Source organism: Vicugna pacos, chromosome 9 (assembly GCF_048564905.1).
Source record: "Vicugna pacos chromosome 9, VicPac4, whole genome shotgun sequence".
In the NCBI taxonomy this organism is placed as follows: domain Eukaryota; kingdom Metazoa; phylum Chordata; class Mammalia; order Artiodactyla; family Camelidae; genus Vicugna; species Vicugna pacos.
The window spans coordinates 8,519,346-8,528,579 of record NC_132995.1 but is presented as its reverse complement, the minus strand read 5'-3'; positions in this window follow the sequence as shown (position 1 = coordinate 8,528,579).

The window sequence follows — 9,234 nt, the reverse complement described above, 5'->3', positions numbered from 1 at the left end:
TCCCTGGATTTCTGGTCTCCAAGGATTCTTTCCTTCCTAGGTCAGCCAGAGGCAACATTAGGCTCAGAGGGGGCCTGAATGGGGGTAGCTGTGGCAGCTGGGGGTCCCTCCCTCAGCTCCATCCCCCTCCTGTCCCTTCCTTAGCCATGCTCTGAGGTCCCCAGGATGGGGAGGGTAGCAGATGGCCTGGGGTGGATAGGGTGGCCGCCCCTCTGTCCCCTCCCCCTCATTGTCCCCAGAGCCAAGGGGGATGGGAGGGGGTTGTGGTCCATTGCAGTCCGGATCCTCCCCCTCCATCTTCTTGGAGGGAGCTGAGGAGCTGGTTGCCATGGAGACAGGGAAGAGGCAGAGGGATACAGGGAGATACTGGGGTCAGGCCGAGATCCACACCTTAGACCCTCTGAGTCACATACACACACCACATAGGTATATATCCCAGCATACATGGAGTCAGATGTGAAGTTCCCCCCCAACAACACAGAGTCACACAGGCCCCTCTGCAGACATGCAGGTGCATGCTCAACAGTTTTACACAGGCACACTCTGATGTATGAAGAAGACTCACAGAGGATAGGCACACACACACACACACACATACACACATACCTATAATGCATAATGCACATTCAGTCATGTGGACCCAAAGTCACACCACAGGCTCTCAAGCACAGATAGGTAGACACAAATCTAATATCCGAGTATGTCCCAGGTACACCTATTTAGAGTCAAAACAACTCCACACTTGGCCACATACACCCTGAGAAGTTACAAGTACATGATCAAAGCCACAAGACATACACAGCCTATGTTACATAAAGCGTACATGTTAATGACATGTAATATACAGACTAACAGAATTGTGTCTTCCACACTTATGGGGTAAGCACACACATTTAGATACGTGGTCCACATAGTCCAATGCACAAAATGCACAGGACCTCACAAGCCACTCAGTGAACACATAACACACAGAGTCCGTGTGCTGCTCAGCTCCCATTCCCAAGTCATGCCTGCAGCCTCAGCTCTGCAATACCCCCCCCCCAACAAGCCCTCCCATTTGGACACACACAACAGCACGGTTGGTCACGCACTCACACTCACACACAAACACAAACCTCCTCCTAGATATTTTTAAACCCAGGCTAGTTCTGCTGCTATGGCAACCGCCCCAAACCTATTGCCATAGCAACCCAACGTCAGCTTTCCAAGCACCAAATCCTGGGGGATTGCAGGGCCCCAATCAGAGGCGGGCGAAGGGGGCTGCTGCACCCTCTACCATCATCCATGCCACCTCAGTACCCCCACTCGAGAGCGTTCAGGGAAGCAGTCACACTCGGCTGAGCAGGGGCTGGAGCCAGCGACCGAGCTGGAAGCAAGAGCAGCCCTCAACTTGCTTTCTCCTCCTGCCCCATCAGAGCTTTATGGAGGGGCTCATGGGACAAAGGTCAGCCTGTACTGGACACACACAAGCCTGGTTTTGAAACTGGGCTCTGCCATTGACATGCTGTGTGACTTGGGCATGTCTTCACCCTCTGAGTCTCATGTTCCTTAATTTGGAAAACGTTTTTGCCACTGTCGCTGTTGATATGAATATCCCAAAGGACTATTGAGACTTGCTGGTTAAAGGCTCAGGTAGCTCTGCATCCAAATTTGGACTCTCCCACTTTCTAGCTTTCCCTGTGACAAAGTTAGGGGGCAAAACATTGTCCAATTTCACAGGGCTGTTGGGAAGATTCCCAGCCAAGGGGTGTGGCCATTGATCTAAGAATTTTGCATGTATGCAAACTTATTTAAGTCTTAAGCGTGGCTTTATGGGTAGGTACTATTATTATTCCTATGTTGCTGAAAAGGAAACTGAGGCTCAGTGAGCTTGCTTGAGATCACACAGCTACAAAGTTTGGAAGCATGGGATTTGAACCCAGGCAGTCAAAGACACATCCTTAGCCTATTCTCTCTCCTGCCTATCAAAGAGGGGAGCTGGAAGAAGAATGATAGGATGGCAGATTCTTGGAAACGCTTTCTAGCCTCAGTTTACTAGTCTGCAAAAGAGGGATTCAAACAGTACTGCTGGTTGGGGTGTTGAAGGATCTATAGCTTGCAATTGGGGGCTCTGAGGATGAGCTGGCATAACTGAGTTCTCTGTGTAGGTGGGAAGCAGCCTGAGAGGGGCCAGAAAAGCGGGCAAGTGGGCAGGCTCAGGAGGGAGGCTGGCAGGGACTTAAGCCCTGCTCTTCCTCCTCCCAGCCTGGTGGCCTGAGGCATGAGATTTCTCCAGTCTGGGCCTCAGTCTCACCATCTGTCAACTGGGAATCACAATGGTGCTTGGGGTGTGCCAAGGAATCCAAGAACCAAAGCAGATAAAACCACTTGGCCTGAGTCCCAGCAGAGAGAGGAATCTAAGCTGCTGTTAATATCATCCATTCAGTCTGTACACGGGATGAAGGAGAAGCAGGTCGGTGGAGAGCAGGGTTTGGCAGACTTTTCTGACCCACAGCAAGAAACAAGTTTACATCAAGATTCAATGCATATAACACTGAAATGCAAGTTTCTTTAAATCATACTTCATCTATACTTTCGTCTATATACTATGTCTATACTCTGTGCACAGACTCTGATCTATTCTAGTCTATTGGAAAATGCTAGTTGATTTTTAACCAGTTGTGACCAACAGTATGAAAAACCCTGGTGTGGAGGTTACAAGGTGAAATCCCAGAGTCTTTGGAGGATTTTAAGCAGGGGAGTGAGTTGGGCATCAAAGGGGCATGGAGGCTGGGACTGAGCCAGGACAGACTCCAGGGAGGAGGGGTTATTTTCCTGGACCCCAGCAGGAGCAGGGAAGCTGGAACCCAACACATAAATCAGTGAATGCAGTGTATCATACACAACGCAGAGAAGTTATAAGCATCAACTGTAAAGGCAGATCCTAGCTTATCCATCTGACAAAATTTTTTTTGAGTACTTCCTATGTGTTGGGGATTGTTGTAGGCACTGGAGATATGGCAGGGACACAAATTCCTGACCTCATGAGCTCACATTCTAGGGAGGTAGACAATAAACAAGCAAGAAGTAAAGCATAGTTTGTTAGGTGATTGCTAAATGTTGAAGAGAAAAAAGTACATCAAGGAAGGGGAAGGAGCGATTGGGATGCAGGGGAGTGGAGAGAGGCTGCAGTTTAAAATAGAGTGGACAAGAAAGGCCTCCTGAGGTGACGTTTGAGCAGAATCTGAAGGAGGTGAGGGAGTGGGCCATGTGGGTCTCTGATGGAAGAGCAAATGCAAAGGCCCTGAGGCAGGAGTGCTGTGGCCTATTGGAGGAAAAAGGAGGAGCCAGGGAAGCTAGAGAAACATATGGGGGTGGGGAGGGGGCAGAGTGGGAGGGATGAGGCTAGAGAGTTAGGTAGGGAACAGACTGTGTCTGCCTAGAGGGCCATGGTAAAGACTTGGCTTGGACTCTGAGTGAGAAGGGCACCATGGAGGGTTTTGAGAAAGGACCTGAGTTGACTTGAGTTTTATCACAAGATCCTTCTGGCTGCACATGAAGAACGCTATACTGGGGGCTGAGGTAGAAGTAAGGATCCCAGTGAGGTGACTGGGACCATCCAGGTGAGAGGCACTGGTGGCTGGACCAGAGTGAGAGATAGCATTGCAGGTGGGGACTCATCACTGGAGCCTTGGTTCTCGCATATGCCTTTGGGCAAATCATTTCACCTCTACGCAGCCTCAGATCCCTGTTTACAAATGGGAGTGATCATAAAGCACCCACCTCTCAGGGCTACAGTCTGGTCTCAGTATGTTGGAGCGCAGAGAGCCCTTGACACAGAATGTGTACTCAACAAAGACTGGCTGCCACTGTCACTGATACTGCTCCCCAGGCTCCCAGCCCAGAGAGGTTCTATGTCCTGTCCAGTGGGGTGAGGCTGGGCTTTGGGAAGGACGGTGAAGACCTCACACGATGCTTGTGTGTTTATCTGACCTTGGGGATATTTAAGTCAAGACAATCATAGTGCAAAAAATTCCCGTGCTGAGAGGAACTCAAGGGTCTTTTATTTCTAACAGCCTTTTTATAGGATGGGGAAATGGAAGTCCAGAGAACAGCTTTATCTTGCCCAGGAGCCCACAGTGAGTTGGGGGCTGAGACGGGCTGGAATCCATCCCCCTCTCCTGTCTCGGGCCTGTGTTCCTGGTCCTGGCTGCCTCCTTGGTGATGATGGCATCTGAACACGTCCCCTCCCCCACCCAGCCTCAGCATCTTCCTATGACTTCCTACTGTCTCCGGGATAAATTCCAAACTCTCCCAGTTGCTCAGTCCAAAAACCTCCATTCGCCCTTGACACCTCGCTCTTTCCCACACACCCACATCCAATCCATCAGCAAACCTTTGCTGCTGCACCTTTAGATTCCAAATCTGACCCCATCTCGCCACCTCTATAACACCATCAAGGTCCAGACCCCCATCAGCTCCCATCTGGACTCTCATAGGAGCCCCTTTCCTGGGCTCCTTGCTTCCATCCTGGCCTTATCCTTTTGACAGCAGCTGGAGCCAACCTTTAAAAAGGCGAGACAGCTCATCCACTGTGTCATGTATAAAAAAACAAAAGTGGGGCTTCTGTAAGAATATTGAGGAACAATATAGATTTCTTGCCTTAGGCTTGGTGGAGGGAGAAGGAGCTTTCTTTGCATCTCTCCACTGGGTGTGGCTTTACAAATGTGGATGGATAAGCTGAGGTACCAGGAGGTTGTCACATGTAGCCAAGCTGGGAACTGAACAAGGCAGCCTGGCTGCAGAAGCCACCCCCTTAACTTTACTACGCTGTCTCGCTTTCCCACACGTGTCTCTCTGCTCAGCCAAATTTCTCCAATGTATGCCCCTACCCCTTCCATAATCTACCTGAACCCCCCTCCCCCAGGCCCCGACCCCGAATCTTGATGCTTTTCTAGCTCAGAACCACAAGCTCACAGGCTAAAGCTGATTTGATGCAATCATCTTTGGTTGAATTTCATTTTAGTAATACCCCCAACTTTCATCTGCCCCCCTCCCATAGGCACCCACACTAGTGGGCTCCGTTTTTGGCCTCGGGTCCTTCTTTTAGTCTTTTACAAAGTTCCCTGTGCATCCTTCAGGTCAGTTTCGTTGTCCGTGTTTTAAATTGGCAAAAATGTCATCGAGCAGCAAACCTCATTGTCTTTCTTCCTTGGTGCTTTTTTTGAGAGCTCTTGGTGTGGCTGTGCTGATTTCCAGCTTCTGAGGAGTGAGTCTTAAAGACTCCGGAGAGACTTAACCTGGGTTCAAGTCCCAGCCTGGCTGCTCACTAGCTGAATAACCTGGGGTAAGTTACTGAACCTCTCTGGGCTTCAGTTTCTCTATCTGTAAAATGAGCGTTGTTAAATAATGGCAGCTTTCAGGATCGTTGCAAGCTGGCATCTTATAGCATTTAGAAAGCATTACTACGCATTGTATGGATGTCAGCTTCTATCTTTTATATTGCCGTGGGGTGTTCCGGCATATATGCCACATTCCACTACTTGAGACTTAATGATGGACATCAAATTCTTTCCAACCCTTCGCTACTTAAACTCTACTCAATGCTTACCCTCATACACACTTTGTTTGTTTGTTTGTTTGTTTCATACACACCTCATTTAGAGAGGGGGGAAATAGAGCATCCTCAGATTTAACTTCTTAAAGTATTGCCAGATTGTCCTCCAGAAAGGATACACTTATTAATATTCCTGACATCAGTACCGAATGACCCGTTCTTCCACATACTTCTCCTGAACTTGGTGTTCTTAGACTGTCTAATTTTTGCCAGTCTAATGCATTTAAAAGTATCGCTTTATGTCCTTTCCTATGTAGATCAGTTTAGCTTCTCTGGGCTGCGTTAGTTTTTATCTCTACCCAGAATTACTACAAATTTACACATGTGTATATGAGGCTTTGAATACTAACACTTTAATATTTTAGCCACTGTCACAGTAAACAAGGAATCATAATAGCACCTCCTTTCTATATTGTTAAGAAGTTTCAATGTGATGATATTGACCACTGATTATTATGTGCTTACTACATCATGGGTGCTGTGCTAAGCACTTTATTGGTATTAACTAATTTATTCTTCACAACCTGGTATCACTCCCATTTTACAGATGAGAAAACTGACACACAGAGGTGACCAGAAGAAGGGGAGCTAGGATTTAAACCCAGGCAGACACATTCATTCACCACCTCGCTGCCTCTGAATGAGATGATGCAGGAAAAGCACTTAGGGCTTAAAAAAAAAAAAAGCACCTAGGGCTTAATGAAAGCTCTGTATTATTACAGCTGTAATCATCAGACAGGACAATCCAGAGGGGTTTGGCGCATATTTGTTAATTGCCTTGGTAAATTTCATGATGGATTTAGCTTTGGGGACATTTTACAAGTATAGTAATAACAGCATCTCTCATTAAAAACTCACGTTAGAGTGTGTGAAACCTGGAAAGGACTCAACTGGACGTCTGTTCCCCTATCTGTGAAAGGATAAGGTGGGACAAGACCCTAGTCCCTATTCTTTTCACGGTCCTTCTGTTCCCCAAATCAAAGCACTTATAACTATCACAGTTGCCCTCCTTTCCAGTTCTAACCAGGTGCCAGGTCCTGTTCCCAGCTTTTATGTGAATGAGATCGGCTGGCAATTCTCACCTAACTCTCCTGCCTGCCTGCACCCATTTAATGTGGCTAGACAAAAACACACTGCAGTGAGACTGGGCTCACCATCATTTCATGCCTGAAAGCTCTGCTCACGCCCCTGCACTCTTCCACACTTCTGGAAGCCTGTGTCACACCTTCTCCCTCCTTCAACCTCTACCACCTCCTTCCTGGCCTCACTCTCACCCTTGACCTTGTTCCCATTTCTCGGAGAGAAGAGAAGCCATCAGAAGAGATCTTCTGGTTCCTAACACATTTATCCTTGCTACCTGCACCAGAGACCCTATTCTCTGCCTTCCTTCCTGCTGATGATGGAAACACACCTAGCCAAGGCCACTTCAAATGTGCACGACATCCCATCCTCTCTTGCCTACTCAGGGATGTAAATCAAGCCATTCTCTCCTTCTCTCCTGCATTATCAGTTCTCCCCTCTCTTCTAGATCATTCCCATTGGTGTAAAAACATGCTCGAATAAAAACAAGCTTTATTAACCCTGTCTAGCTACAGTCCTAATGGTCTGCTGCCTTTGAAAACAAAACCCTCCAAAATAGTTATCGGTACTAATGTCTCCAATTCCTTTCCTCCAATCCTTCCTGAATCACTCCACTTGGGGTTTGGCTCCACCACTTAGCCAAATCAATTCTTGAGGTGACCAGGAACCTCCCTATGGCTCAATCCAAGAGTCCAGTGGCCTGCCCATATGTTACTTGAGACTTCTCTCTGATAATCACAACCTCTTCCTAGTTTTATTTGCTTCCCTTGACTCCTAAGACACCCCACACTCATGAATTCCCTCCTATCTCAGTGGCTGCTCCTCACCAAACTCCTCTGTTGTTTCTTCCTCATCTATGAAGTCTTTAAACATTGGAGGGTCTTGGGGCTCAGTCCTTGGTCCTCTTCTCTCTCCACTTACTCCTCTGGGGGTGGCCTCCCAAATTCATATCTATATCTCTAGGCTGGACCTCACCCTTGAATTCAGACTCATCTATTCAGCTATGTTCTCAACACTTCCTCTGGGAAGTCTATTAGGTACCTCAACATGTCCAAAACCAAACTCCCAATCCCCAGTCTCCCCCTGCCTCCCCCACTTGCAATTCATCTAATCTCAATAAATGGAAACTTCATCTTGGCAGCTTCTCAGATCAAAAACCTTGCAATCATTTTTGATGCCTCTCTTTCTTCCCCTCCCAACACCCAATCCATCAGCAAATTGTCAGCCCTACCTTCAGAAAATATGCAGATTCTAACCATGTCTTCCCACCTCCATGGCTACCACCCTCGGAAAAGCCACCATCATCTCTCATTTGAATTATTTTTTAAATCTTTTCCTTAAAAATTTTTAAATTGAGGTGAAAGCCATAAACATAAAAATAACGTTCAATGACACAAACCAGAGGCATTTCATACATTCAGTGTTGTGAAAGCATCATCTCTATTTAGTTCCAAAACATTTTCATCATTCCCCAAAGGAGACCCCACACCTATTAAACAGTGACTTCCCATTCCCAGTCTCCGTGTCCCAATTCCAGCCCCCACCACCACTAATGTGCTTTCTATCTCTCTGGATTTGCCTAATTTAGACATTTCATATGAATGGAATCATATACTATGTGACCTTTTTTGTCTGGCTTCCTTTACTTTGCACAATGTTTTCGAGGTTCATTCATGTTATAGCATGAATCGATACTCCATTCCTTTTTATTGCTGAATAATATTCCATTTTATGGCTAGATCACATTTTGTTTATCCTTTCAGCTACTGACAGACATTTGGGTCATTGCCACCTTTTGGTTATCATAAATGGTACTGCTATGAAGATTCATGTACAAGGATTTATTTGAACATCAGTTTTCAGTTCTCTTGGGTATATACCTAGGACCAGAATTGCTGAATCATTTTATAATTCTATGTTGAACCTTATGAGGAGCTACCAAAATGTTTTCCATAGGTTGTACCATTTAATCTCATTCGAATTATTTTAACCCAGCCTCTTCTTAACACAGTATGATCACTCATGATGTGAGTAAAATGATGTCCCTGCTGCCCTCCACTTTCAGTGGGCCCCTTCTCACTCAGAGCAAAATGCAAAGATCTCAAGATGGCTTACAAGACCCTAGATGACTTGGCTTCTGGCTCTCTCCCAAACATCTTCTACCACACTTCTACTCACTCAATATTGACCGCCTCACTATTCTTTAAATGCATCAGGGATGCTCCTATCTCAGTGCCTTTGCACTCACTGTTTCCTTTTCCTGGAATGCTTTACCCTTGGACTACAAGGCCGGCTCCTTCACTGACCTCAAGTCTCTGCTCTAAGCCAGCTTCTCTGAGACACCATCTCTGACCACCCCTTCCCCTTTACCTCTGCTTTATTTTTTCCATACCACTTATCACCACCTGCCATTTATTTATTTGTATTTTATTGCCTGTCTCCCTTTCACTAGAGCATGGGCGTTTTCTGTCTCTTCACTGAGGTACCAAGTTCCGGGACCCAGAAAAATGCCTGGAACACAGCAAGTGCTCAGGAAATGCTGGATGAATGAATGAACA